Source organism: Sus scrofa, chromosome 11 (genome assembly GCF_054392235.1).
Source record: "Sus scrofa isolate SSC_HxYL_T2T_F1_AM1 chromosome 11, Sscrofa_HxYL_maternal_Yorkshire_Landrace_v2.0, whole genome shotgun sequence".
In the NCBI taxonomy this organism is placed as follows: Eukaryota; Metazoa; Chordata; class Mammalia; order Artiodactyla; family Suidae; genus Sus; species Sus scrofa.
In genome coordinates this window covers 15383664-15397999 of record NC_139393.1, presented here as the reverse complement: position 1 = coordinate 15397999, position 14336 = coordinate 15383664, and the positions used below count along the sequence as shown (strand labels likewise).

Here is a 14336-nt window from a genome sequence, read left to right as displayed (position 1 = left end):
CGACAGACCAAGGATGTTGTAAAAACTATCAAAGAGCAGAAGGCAATCAGTGGAACCTAGACAAAATGTGGGGTTACCTCTGGGGGGAGCAGCTCCAGTAAGAAACAGTTTATGGAGTTCCCATTGTGGCTCAGTGGTTAACAAATCTGACTAGGAACCATGAGGTTGCGGGTTTGATCCCTGGTTGCTCAGTGGGTTAAGGATTCAGCGGGTCCGTGAGCTGTGGTGTAGGTTGCGGACGCGGCTTGGATCCCGCGTTGCTGTGGCTCTGGTGTAGGCTGGCGGCTATGGCTCTGATTAGACCCTTAGCCTGGGAACCTCAATATACCGCAGAAGTGGCCCTGGAAATGCCAAAAAGACAAAAAAAAAAAGAAAAAAGAAACAGTTTATGTATTAGCCACCCCTCCCCAGAAATCCCTGATCTCTAGGTCTAAGAAAAACCCAGGCTTTTAGGTGAGGTGAACACCCCTTCACCTCAGACTGTCACAAAAGCTGGATCCTTGGCGGGGCCTTTACTTCCTAGTCTGGAAATGTCACCTACAGAGCAGGAGCACCTGGCCTGTCAGGCATCTCGCCTCCCCAGCTGTGGTGCCAAAGCAAAGTAATCATTTGGAAGTGATTTTAAAAGTTTAAAAGGTACAAATTCAGAAGTCAGCAGAAGCCAACTTTGAGGTTTTCCTATAAAAAGGATATAATCTTGAACAACCTCTTTTCTTGTAACAGTCCAAGTAAACAAATGTCACAGGCATTTTCGCAATTTAGCAGGTCTGCATTTCATAAGTCAGGAAGCTAAGCAATATACCTATTAAAAGTCATTTTAAAAATTGGAAATTCTAATCTTGACTTTTATTTATAACTCAAGTACAGTGAGCTGGAACTGATCTTTCAGAGGTTTTTTTTTTTTTTTTTTTTTTTTTTTTTTTCCTTCCCCTCAAGAGAGACAGACAGCATGTGACTCTGAGTCAAAACCAAATTGGTTCCAGCTTTTCTCAATTTGTTAGCGTCCTTTTTGTTTTCTGTGGCTTTTACTGCCACCGTGGGTGCTGCACCGTTATTAGGCTGCTGGTTCCCTGTGAACCTTCTTTCCCTGGAGAGACTGCCAGAAGCGAAGAGACAACACCCAGCGCTTCAAAGTCAGCTTGGGAGTCAGCTTGGGAGTCAGCTTGGGAGGTGGGCCAGACCCCCCCATTCCAGCAATGGAGGTTAATATGCAATCAAAGTCATAGCCCATTATTACCCATGGGGACGGGGAAAGGGTGAAGACACCAGAAGCCATTTCATTAAGCCCCTCAGTTGGGTAGTGACTTTCAGCTCTTGGTGCTTTCATTTGATTCCCTTTACACAGAAGCAGCTTTCAGCAACTGTGAAGCTGGGGCGGCCCCACCCAGGCAAGGACGTCAGATCTCATGGTCTTCCCAGGCTTCCTTCCTCCCCCGAAGCCCCTCAACAAAACAGTGCGATCAAACAACAAACAGGAGTTCCCTGGTGGCCTACTGGATTAAGGATCCAGAGTTGTCCCTGCTGTGGCTCTAGTCACTGCTGTAGTACAGATTCTATCCCTGGCCTGGGAACTTCTGAGGGCACGACCAAACCAACCAACAAACAAAACAGAGGCAAAAGCCACAATACACAGTAGGAATGTCCTAGGCTTTATAATCTGAAAATTTAGAATATACGTACTGACCCTACTCTTAAGTATATGTATGATTTTGACCTATTGCTGCAATTTTTGAAGACAGCCTCAGTTTCTTCATACGTAAGAGGGATGCGATAATAGAATATTGCATGTTTTGGAGTGTTGCCTTGGGGATTCAAAACATTCTCTATTAAATGCCTGAATATACAGCGTGGCACATAGCACATCCTAAATAAAGAGAAACGGTAATCATTACTTTGTCAAATGCTTCTTCTGCATCAGTTGAGATGATCATGCAGGGAGGTTTCCTTCATTTGGTTAATGGGGTGTGTTATGTTGGTTAACTTTTGTATATTGAATTATCTTTGCACTCCAGGAATAAATGCCACTTGGCCATGATATGTAAGCCTTTAACATACGGGTGAGTTCAGCTTGCTAGTGTCGTGCAGAGGATTTTTGCATTGGTGATCGTAAAGAACACCGGTTTGCACCCAGATAATCTGGACCATCTCCCCGCAGCCAGGTCACCTGGTGAGCAACGTTAGTTCCCTCTGCAGTTGACCTTCCCTTTGCCAGGTAATCAGCACATTCCCGGATTCCAGCAAGTAGGACACAAACATCTCGGCACGGCCGTTCTGCCGACCACAGACGCTGGGGCTGGCCGGCCCTGGCTGACCTGCTGAGATGTCCTTATGATGAGGACTTTTGCTTCTTCCTCCCTCAGTGATCTTGATTTTCTTTTGTAAAAAAGACATTTTCTAGCAACCTCAAAAAAAAATAATGGTTTGTAGTTGTCTTTTTTTTTTTTTTTTTTTTTTTTTATAGCATCTTTGTTAAGTTTGCTACCAGGGTAATGCTGGCTTCATAGCAAGAGCTAGGAAATGTTCTCTTGTCTTTGGTTTTTTCAAACAGTTGAGGATGGATGTTAATTTTTCTCTAAATGTTTGGTAGAATTCTCCAGTGAAGCCACGTGGCCTGTGACTTTTCTTTGTTGGGAGGTTTTGATTATTGATTGATCTTCATGCTAGTTATAAATCTACTCATATTTTCTATTCATTCATCATTCAGTTTGGGTAGATGTGTATTTCTTGGAATTTGTCCATTCCATTTAGGTTATCCAGTTTGTTGGCATACAAATGTTCATAATATTCTCTTATAATAGTTTCTATTTCTATAAAAGTAGTCATAAGGTCCCACTTGATTTCTGATTTTAGTTGATTTTTCTTTTTTCTTAGTCCACCTAACTACGGGTCTGTCAATCTTCAAAGAATCAAATTTTGGTTTTGCTGATTTTTCTTTATTTTTCTATTCTCTATTTATCTCTGTTATAATTTTTATTATTTCCTTCCTTTTGCTAGCCTTTAGTTTGCTTTTCTGTTTCTAGTTCCTTAAAGCACGTTAGGTTACTAATTTAAGATTTCTTTCTTTTTTCCTTTTTTTTTTTTTTTTTTTTTTTTGGCTTTTAGGGCCACATCTATAGCATATGGAAGTTCCTAGGCTACAGGTCTAATCAGAACTATAGCTGCCAGCCTATGCCACAGCAACATGGGATCTTAGCCACGTCTACAACCTACACCACAGCTCATGGCAATGCTGGATCCTTAACCCACTGAGTGAGGCCAGGGATCAAACCCTCGACCTCATGGGTACTAGTCAGGTTCATTACCACTGAGCCACAATGGGAACTCCAAGATTTTCTCTTTTTTTAATGTAACCATTTACAGCAATAAATTTCCCTCTTAGCACTGCTTTTCTGCATCTCATAAGTTTTGGTATGTTTATGGTTTTGTTTTCTTTTTCATTTGTCTCAAGGTATTTTCTAATCCCCCTTGTGATTTCTTCTTTGATCCATTTGTTATTTAAGAATATGTAGTTTAATTTGCACATGTGGATTTTCCAGTTTTCCCTCTGTTATTAATTTCTAGCTTCATTCCAGTATGACCAGAAAAGAAACTTTATATGATTTCATTTGTTTCAAATTTAATTAGACTTGTTTTGTGGTCTAACAGATGGTCCATCCTGAAGAATATTCCATATCCAGTTGATAAAGATGTGTATTCTCCTGTTATTGAGTGTTATAATATGTCTGAGAGCCCCACTTGGTCTACAGTGTTGTTTGAGTCCATTGTTTCCTTACTCCTCTTTAGTCTGGTTGCTGTATTATTGACAGTGGGAGAATTAAAGCCTCCTGCTAGTATCTTAGGGCTGTCTATTTCTCCCTTCAATTCTTTCAGTATTTGCTTGATATGTTTTGAATCTCTGATGTTTTTGGCATCTATGTAATTGTCGTAACTTCTTGATGAATTGATATTTTTATCAATAATATCCCTCCCTGTCTCTTGCAATAATTTTTGAGTTAAAATCTATCTCATCTAACATTAGAATAGCCATCCAACCTTCTTTTAGTTACTATTTGTGTAACATATCTTTTTCATCCTTTCCCTTTCAACCTAACTTCTTTCCTTTCCAACCTAATTTTGACTTTTAAATTGGGCATGTGATTATTACAATGTGGTAAGTCTGGGAATCAGATTTCCTCCCTTCCCCAGAATTCGCTTTTTGGTTGTTGGTTTGATTGTTGAAGGCTGTGAGAGTCCATTTGTTTTGAGAAGTTACCAAATGATTTTTGCAAAGTCTGTTCCTTGCCATGTGTGTTCACTAAAGATTCTTTGACTTTACCTTGTGTTCAACTAATGTCCTGACAGAAATTTCCTTGAATGCTTGGAGCTGAAATGGACAAACCAAAAAACACAGAAAGAAAGAGACAGTGATGGAGGGGGGAAAGAGAGAGAGGGAGAGGGAGAGAGAGAGAGGGAGGGAGAGAGAGAGAGGGAGGGAGAGAGGGAGAGGGGGAGAGAGGGAGAGAGGGAGAGAGAGACCAACTTTGTGCTGGGGTACTTCTTCCACTTAGTGAGGTCTAGGGATCGGCCTTACATGAAAGTGTAAGGTCTTGGGTTTTTTCTTCTGAGAATATGTCCTACCCAGTTATGCATGTGGCTTTCTAGATTCCCCTGTATAAACGGCTGCTTTTGGATGTCCTCATTCCCAAAGAGTCTCATCCAAACTTTCTCTTCTGAACCTTCGATGTCTATTGTGTATCTCCAGTGAGCATCTGTTGGCCCAGGTTTCTGTGGGTGTGCAGGGTGTGTCCCCTTGTAGACTGTATGAGCAGAGCCTACAGTTTCCCTGCACGTGTTCTGAGTTATAAGAGAAAAACAGTGGGTCGGATCCTCAGGTATCCACGCCAATGTGTACAGATGTACACAACAATTTGCAAACAAGGTCTGCGCTCTCCCTTTGGTTTAGGGAGTGAAACTGGGAACTGAGTTGCCACACTCAAGACTAAGACTCTTTTCATTCAGGCAAGTGTGGGTTTGGGTTTTTGTTTCTTTGTTGATGATTTTATGAAGGAACCTGGAGCTGGAGCCTCCTAGCCCACCACTTTGCCGATGTCCCACCATTATTTGAGGTGAACTGATCACATAACTGAAAACTGCACTGAGCTGGTTCTCTTTCCTTTGCCGTCCAGACCCACCCTCCATCCTTTTCTGTCCTGGCCTGTGGCTGGCAGGCTGACCTGAACAGGCCACATCAGTGGGTTCTCAGCCCCGCAGGGAGGAGAGGGAGGCTGTGCATTTAGTTCTTCCCCTGCGGTGAACACAGATTGGCCACATCCTTCCAGCAGATGTCACGGCTCTTCTCTGGTGACCCCTCCCTGTGGCCGCGCACGGAGATCTGGAAATGGAACGTTTTCTTTCAGAGCAGGCGATAACAAAGGGCTCACCAGTCAGTCACCATCACCTGCTGTTTTAGCCCCGAGGTCCTTCACCTTCCTTTGTACATGTCCCTCAGTCTTTCCACAACTTTGTAAATCACTCTTGTGTTAACAGCCCTCACTCACTCAGTTTGAGTGCCATCTGTTTCCTGCTGGAACTCTAACACACTGCACTTTGGCTGCTATTTCTCTTTCGGAGAAATGCTTCTCGTTTTGGTAAAATGTGCTCAGATACCAAGAGATTCCAGACGCTACTCTGGGTCAAAAGACAGGAATTCACTTTCCTGAATTTTGCAATATTTATCAGGATGACACTCAGCTTGGGGTTCAGAGAATGTCTCTTATGAAACCTGTAGCCTTGGCCCTGTAATCTGAAATGTGAACAAATGCATGGCTCGTTTCCTACGAGTGGGTGAAGACTGTCCTCCTTTCATGGACGGGCAGGGCAGCGCAGCACTCCCCCGTGCCAGTGACCTCTCCCACAGGGACCTGCCTGCCCCAGGTGAGAAGATGGGTGCCCGGGGAGATGGCTAGCGTCTCCTGGGTCTGGAGAATAGCTACTAAGGGGTGAGATCAGATATGCTCATTGTTCCTTCTCTAATTCGCCTCCCTTGCTGTGGACAGTCTTCTGAAGCAGAGACCTGATGAGACCCATTTCATGTGCCAGCCACGGCCTTTGACCACAAGACAGAGTGACAAATAGCCCATGGCTGGTCACCCTCCCAGCGCCCCTGGATAATATACTATGGAAGCTGCTTTCAGTCATAGAACCATTTCCATCCCAGCTCTCCAGGTAGCCAACTCTTATCCTATTGTCATTCAAGGTAAACATATTTTCCAACCTCGTCCTGTAAGATAAAATATGCTCCATTTTGAAAACCACAGCATGGCACAATCTGGTCCCAATCTTCCATTCTAGTAGCTGGGCACTTTTCCTCTTTTGTGCCCTGCATTCAGCCTTTTGCACGGGTGTCTGAAATATTTGTTAGACTAATATTGATACAATCTTATGAAATAAAGTTCTCTTTAAACACACACATCCAACATTTAAATCCGAGCCAAATGTATTGAGAATATTGTAGTAACACCAGGTAGATTTGTACATTAGCTTGAAGCATTTGCCCATACATTTATTGGTATGCATTGCAAGAGTAGACGAGGCTTATCAGGCAGAAAGTTGGGAAGTATATTCTGTATAGAGCAAAACTGCATGTTCAAGCCCAGTGGGCTTTGAATTGTCTCTTTCATGCAGATGACACTGATGACACTGGCCTTCTCACAGCAGAGTGGCCAACACATTCAGACGTGAGGTCAAATTTTTTCTTAGTTCAGCTCTCCAGACTGTGGCTGATTGTTTCTGAGACAAGTCCCAGAACCAAAAACAAAGTCCTGCTCTTCTCCCAAGCTGTCTCAGTTTTACCTCTCCTTGGCAAAGCCAATTACATCATTGATCTGCTGACCTTTTTTTTAGGTGTAAGTCTATTAATGCCATTTTACTGATTTTACATTAGAATTTCAACTTCAGTTTCTTAAACAGAGAGTGAAACAAAAACAGTATCTTTCATGAGTGTTTGAAAATTTGAAAATTCTAAATATTCAAAGAAGAGAAATCTGTTCCGAATACAGAACCGTAGACAATGACTTATCAGTGCAAAGGAGAGGGCAGCAAGTTGCTCGGCCAGCCAATCTCCTTCCACCAGTTCCCACTGGGAGATGGCTCTGTGCCAGGACTGGGCTGAAAGCTGGGTGAGGCCGGAGGTCAGAGGACGCCCTGACTCCCAGAGCACACAGGCATGTGGGGGAGAAGGTGTGCACTCATTGTTGTAGCCCAATTATTCATTTTAAATTAACTAAAATCTCTTTAGATGATATTTCCGAGCTCTCCTGTGCTGAGCACTTACTACGTGATGGGAAATCATTGTTGTAGCCTGGATGACGTCATTGAAATCCCAGGAAATTCTAGGAAGTGGGTCTTACTCCTTTACTCATTCAGAAATGAGGAAATCAGAATTACCTTCCTGGATCAGTGCTAATGAACCTGACTAGTATCCATGAGGGCACGGGTTCCATCCTTGGCCCCGCTCAGTGGATCTGGCACTGGCGTGAGCTGTAGTGTAGGTCACAGATGCGTCTTGGATCCCAAGTTGCTGTGGTGTAGGCTACAGCTCCTATTTGACCCCTAGCCAGGGAACTTCCACATGCCACAGGCGTGTCCCTAAAAAGACAAAGAAAAGAGGTGAGGAAACTGAAGCTCGGAAAGTATGGGTAACGTGCAGGTCGATGAGCTAACAAACCCCCTGCTCACAAGGAGCCAGAAACTCATTATGGGAGGTATACTTTTAGACAGACAAACTTTGGAAACATTAAAATATAATAACATAGCCAAGGGTACAAAGTCATCCTAAAACTGAATTGTCTGTTCCTGGACAATAACTCAAGACATGCCAAATATGTGGTAGTTGGTAGTTGACAAGAGCTACCTTTTGTTCAGAGTGATTTCTTTACCACAGTCTTTCTAAAATAAATAAACCCACTGGAAAATATTTTCAAAATCATTTTTTAAGCAGCAAAAATAAATTTTGACGCAGCAAAAATACTGGACGATTTTGATCTCAGCACAGGATTTATCTTCATAAATAACCCAGGCTGGTATGTGGATGTGTGGCCAAACGTGATAAGATTATAGAATATCAACTAGAAACACAGTCACAATAGTGGAGTCTGGGAGTGTAGATTTTTTTAGATTCAGCATCATTGAAACAGCTTTATTATTGTTGTTGTTTCAACATACTTTGAAAGTGAGTGGAAACGGTGAGCTAGGACAGGATAACACTGTGGCTATAGGGGATACTGGTTTCTGTAACATCCAACACAGGAATAAACTATGATTTCAGTTACTTCCACTAAGAAACTGCAATTACTAGAATTTAGGAAATAGGCCTCTCTTTCGATGAGCCTTTTCTGGAAGCCACAGAATGGGTGTTGTTGAGATCCTGAGAAAAGCGTTCACATATTGAAGGCCTGTTGTTAGCTACAGAGTGACCCAGGGTTTGAATTTTATATGCAGCCGTGTTTGCACAGAACCCAGAAATAAGAGGGTAGAGTCAAGGAAAAGATGCTGAACAAAGCCTAAACGTCCTTTCAAAAGCCCCCTGCACAAATGCAAAAAAAAGGAGAGTGGAGCCCAGTTGGAAGATGGCTCAAGAATTTCATAATCAAGATTTGCTCTCTCAGAGAAACAGGAATCAGGTTGGAAGCAGTGGGCCAGAAGCCATCGCAGACTCCTTGAGAAGAGACGGAAAATCGAGGAACTCGAGTTGCACTGATAAAGTCCTTCAGCAGGAATGGGACTTCATTAGCTCTGGGTTTCAGACCCACCAGAGAGCGCACACGTCCATGAGCACGCATGTGCCTGTGTTGGGGACCTGGGGGGTGGACCTGAAAGGTGGGGACAGAGATCCTGCCAGCTTACCAGGTGGCATCCTTGAGTAGTAAGCGAACCTGCCCCAGAGGCAGGCAATGCAGGTTCAAGTAGTGAACACTTAAACCTGGGGAAACTTAAGACGTAAACCTAGGGAAAAAGCAATTGTCAGTTTTAATCTTGGATCAGGATTTATTCCACAGGATTTACTCAGTTGTGTCCGTATACATGTGGCCCAACGTGCTGAGAATAGGATATTAACTAGAAACATCAATTCAGTGACTCAGGTTCTACCATCTAACCAGCCATGTGACCCTGAGCACTTTGCTTCGCTTTTGTCAGCCTCAGTTTCCTCATCTGTAAAATGGGGACATACGGGAGCCTAAGTCATAGGCTTCTTGTAAGCAGTAAGTGAGGTAAGAGTTTAATACTGCCTGACACGCGTAAGCACTTCATCTCATTCACCGTTACTATCATCATCATCAGCTACACTGAATACTTAGACAATAAATCTTGCCCTTAATGTCCCACATCTTTAAGAAGTTACTGTTTTCCCCTCTGTCCTCTCCCTAGCTATTTTCTGACGCTGAAGAATTTACCTGGGACATAAATAAAGTCTCATTTCCTGCAACTGAAACAAGTCTGCTCCCTGGTAGGTTCCTCCTCCCACATTTCTGGAAGATCCTTTTCCAAAATCCCACCAGACCTTCTCCAACAAGGACCCAAACCCAGATGTAGGCTGGTGCTACATATTCCAATCAGAGAAAACAAAGGGAAACCTTCTAGGGTCACTTCTAAGAGGCAGAGAATCTCCTGCGATTCTCTTTCACAGCCCCTAGAACCACGTTCTTGTGGCGGGTGAAGACGGCCAGCAGCCATGGGAGGAGCGAGGGGTGTGAGAAGGGTTGTCGGCTGTGCAGAGACTGGCTCCAGAACAACATGATCCCTGCCTGATGTAGCAGAGACAGGCCAGGTAGGCAAGCAGGAGATGAAGGTACCATCATACCTAGGCTCCAGAAAGGTTTTCATTCCACTCGCATCCCCTGGAAGGGATGCCCTGAAGCTGTGCCTCTGTTTCTCAGTCAGGGTTTACAGAGGATGCTGAGGACCCAGAGACTGGTGATGTGGGCGGGGTGGAATCTTTCGTGGACCTTCCCTCTGCGACCTGCGCGGGCGTCCTTAGCATCACTCTCCTGGCTCCTCAGCCCTGTTCATACTGTGTGACCTTTCAGCACTCCTCTTCCTGCCATGCCCTTTCTGTCATCTTATCTCCACTGCACCTCTGTGTGAGAGGCGTGTGCTTCCCTGGGCTGGACCAGGTCCCAGCCTTCCATCAGGATGCTCACCAGGTGTTTCAACATCACCCTGGAGGAATGTGGGCTGTGCTCCAGGGCAAGTCCTCCCTCCTTCCCCCCGTCCCTCCCTCTCTCCCTTCCTCCCTCCCTCTCTTCCTTCCTTCCTGCCAATATATTTATTGACTGTCTGCTATATGCCTGGCGCTAAGACTTTGTTAATTATCTGGGTTTAAGCTAAGCTCTTAAATTTGAAGATGACAGCAAATAGTGTTGAAAGCACTTTGAGAGGGAAGAAAATTTATGGGTGTGCTGAATAAACGCGCCGGAGCTAATTAGAAACATTGTGAAATGACTTGGACCCAAACAAGCATAGGCTCAAGGTGGCACGGGGCAAACAGAAAGGTACTGTGACAGGCAGCAGGGTGTGCGGCTCCGGATCGGGCGAAAGAGATCAGGGAGCAAGTCAAATGTATCTGTTGAGCACCCCCACCCCCAGCCCATGTGTTCTGACCTGTGCCAAGGACAACGAATGGGAGCCCAGAGAAAAGTGGAAAAAATGCTTTTGGGGGGGGCAGGTCTTGAGGCAGATGTCCCTTTGGAACTGCTGACCGATACATTCCGCGTGGACTGCCCAGGGTGTCCACCCACTGCTGAGGTTTAGAGGTCTCCCAGGAAGGACCAAGTTTCCTGGAGTGAGTCACCCGGTGCTAAGGAGGATTTTCCTGACCTCAACCTCCAAGCAGCTCACCGAGACTTTACTATTCAAAAGGGCATTGAAGCATAACATCACCAGAGTCCATATTTTATTTATTTGAGGAGTGTTTTTCAAAAGGGCATTTGGACCGAAAGTGGCCAATGACCCCTGGAAACCCTGAGTGGTGGCTTGGCATCATTGGAATCTGTCTGCTGTGCTTTGCAGAAGGGTCTGATTCTGTCTGGAAAAGAAAATTGATGTTTACTAACGTGAATAACATAACCCTGCTTACTCTTTTTCTTCTAATAAATGCCCCATACTCAAAGAAAAAAGCACTTAAATCCCTTGGATATCTAGATATATTGCTTAAAATCAATTTGCTTTTATTGGTCTAATTAACTTTGGATGTTGGGGGCAGAGTTGCAGTCCTTTTGACGAGTATTTTCAGGCTCTCCGTATTTCACTTTTTCTACTCCCATTTTTTTTTTTAAACAGTGGAGCCTAATATCTTCCAGCCCCAGGCTTGCAGGTCCATGTTCAATTCTGTGATTGACCCCATAATATTTACTTATAACATTCATAAAAATATTCTGCATGCCAAAAGCTGCTAGTTGCAGGAAAGCGATAAAATATAAAAATATTTAATCAGCCAGTGGGAATTCCCTTACATGTTAAATCAAAGGCTCCCTCGGAGGCCCACAGTGACCTTGGAAGGCCAGCAAATTCAAGCCACATTGAAAGGGGAGAGCAAGAGGGAACGCCTGCAGGGCCCCTTCACGTCCTCCAGGAAACAGCCCAAAGGAGGTTTTGGCTGCACTGTCAGGGGCTCGGGGTAGCTGTGTCAGGGCACCATGTGGCTTTTCCTAGGGTTTTCTGTAGCTTGTCACGTTTCCCTCCAGGGCCATCCCACCTGTGAAACTCTCTGCCTTTCCCTTTCTACCTGCAGGATATTGTCTGTACCAGGGAAGTTTTCTATTATTTTTTTCTCTGTTTTGATTTTTCCCCACAATCAGGTTTACTGAGCTGTAATTGACATACGACCCTGTGTGAGTTTAAAGTGTACAGTGTGGTGGTTTGATGTGGCACAGTGTTCACCACAACAAGGTTAGTTAGCACATCCTTCCCCTTGTGTTTGTGGAGGGTACCGACAAGGGTGTGGTAGGAAAAACAGCCCAGAGTGAGCAGCTCACTCGCTGGGTTCCAGCCTTCACTCTGCTGCTACATATCTTGACCAAGCCAGGGCACATCTCTGGAAGTGGGATGTATCTGAGGTTTTCAGCCCTTGTGGTTCTAGCAAGTACCCCTGGCTTAAAGAGGGGGTGACATGGAGCCGCTGGGCTTCTAGCCCCTCCCCATTCCATGTCAATCAGCTCTGCCTTATAAGAATTACATTTTGGATTACATATAATAAATATTTAATTCACACAGAGTGTCTTACTGTTAAAAAAAGTTTAAAAACTATTGGACCAGAGTTCCCATTGTGGCTCAACAGAAGCAAATCTGACTAGCATCCATGACACAGGTTCAATCCCTGGCCTCGCTCAGTAGGTTAAGGATCTGGCGTTGCTGTGGCTGTGGTATAGGCCAGCAGCGATAGCTCCTATTAGACCCCTAGCCTGGGAATCTCCATATGCGGCGGGTGTGGCCCCCAAAGTAAATAAATAAAATACACTTTACTGTTTAGAAGACTTTTAGATTAATAGAAAAATTAGGAAGATAGTCCAGAAAATTCCCATACAAGGTTTGTTTCTTAAGTGGGAATTTCTATAACTTTTCCACGTCAGCATGTCTTATACTTAAGTAGACATCAGTATGATTTTCACTTGTGTAGACATTTCAGGGTGATTTACTTTTAAAATATTAGCTCTTAGGAGTCCCCTTGTGGTTCAGTGGGTTAAGGATCAAGCATTGTCACTGCTGGGGCACCGGTTACAGCTGTGGCATGGGTCTGATCCCTGGCCTGGGAACTTCCCCATGCCGCCGGAATGGCCAAAGTGAAATAAGTAAAACATGAGCTCTTAGAAAACTATGATTCCCTTTTAATAGTCCCCCATTTTTACTGACATAACATGCCCTCCGTGGCTTTGGATGATGAGGAGGAGGAGGAGGGTGGTGACACCGTGTTTCTGTTCTTTAAGATACTTTTAAGGCAGTGATGCAGGAGTTTAATTTACTGCTTATTTAAATAAGTCCTTCTTTCCATAGTTCTATTCTTCCTTTAATATAAAGACATTCACTTGGCGCTACTTTGTCAGTTCCTTTGTCTGCTCATCTATTTTTAGATACTGTGTTTTAAAAAGATCCTGGTGCTGACACTGCATGTGTATTATCAATTTCCAGAGTGGCATAATATTTTTCTAAGTAATGCTCTCTTCTTAGCACACACTGGCATTTTATTTGAAGAACAAACAATTTATGAATACCCTTTGCACAGATTTATTTATATGTCTGCTCTGATGCCGAAATCTGTCCCCACGTTGGACAGCAATTCAGAAACAATCGCCATGTTTTGGTAACTCAAATTGTTTATTCCAAGAGGCATAGTTCGAAAATTCTGAGATGTATGTTAAATTGAATTTTGCACCAGATTGCCAAATTCCCCCTATTTTGTTTGGTATTTTCTCAGAATTTTCATTTTCCCTTCTAGGTTACATTTTAAACAAAAGTGAATAGGAGCTGTTTTACCACTTCCTTTGGTCCCAAAGCTTGCTAGGTTAGTTATAAAATGAATGTTTTCAATAGTGGCCAAAAAAACAGCAGAGCATGAGAAAGAAGTAACTCTCTTTTCCTTTAATGAATTTCGGCTTGTTATTGTGAAAGTGATTAAAACAAACAACGCGAAGCTCTGCTAGCATCGTGAAGGCGCATGTAGCTGAGAAGAATACTTTCTTCCAGAATAAGGAGCTAAAGTACAAAAAGGGGGTAAATGTAAGTGTCTAGAAGCTGTACAGTCTTTTTTGTGCTCTTTAATGAAACAAAAAGGAGAAATAGCAAGAAAAGGACGAGGAGGAGGGAGGGGGGAAATACATTTTCTTTTTCTGCCTTCTTAGCTTCCTATAAAGTTTCTTGTGAAAAATTCCCATCTCGCCTCTCAGCTGAACGGTGGGAAGAGGATGTCCAACGTGACAGATCATCAAGTAGGAAAAAGGCGAGTAATCTAGCAGTCGATTGTCGGGTGGCATCTGCAACAGAAAGAACAGGTGTTCAGAAAAGAGTAGAGAAGCTGGTCCTGACGCTCGCCGCCGTCAGACCTGGATGAGTCTATTCAAATGGACCTCCTGGAAAAATCCCACACCATGTCAGCTGAATGTTAAAACCGTAAGGAACAAGAGCAACAAAAATCCCAGACTCAACTGGATTAAATAGGCAAACTGGTATCCTCATGACTGGAAGTTCCAATGTAGAGCGAGCAGCTCCTGTTATCCCAAAGTCTGGCTTTTTATTTAAAAAATGTTTTAAAGTATGGTTGATTCACAATGTTGTGTCCATTTCTGCTGTACAGCACAGGGACTGAG

General features: G+C 43.7%; 2 protein-coding genes across 38 annotated transcripts in view; one reads left to right on the top strand and one right to left on the bottom strand.

Annotated features, from left to right (window-relative positions):
- Positions 1-14336, top strand: part of FOXO1 (forkhead box O1) — a 689450-nt gene that overhangs the window by 659118 nt on the left and 15996 nt on the right. The window lies entirely within an intron of this gene.
- The window catches only part of COG6 (component of oligomeric golgi complex 6), a 161430-nt gene continuing 160690 nt past the window's right edge, over positions 13597-14336 (bottom strand). For all 36 annotated transcript variants that reach the window (XR_014819239.1, XR_014819238.1, XR_014819240.1 and 33 more), the window contains one exon: positions 13597-14003. The gene's annotated coding sequence lies outside the window, so the exon portion shown is untranslated. The remainder of the gene's footprint in view (positions 14004-14336) is intronic.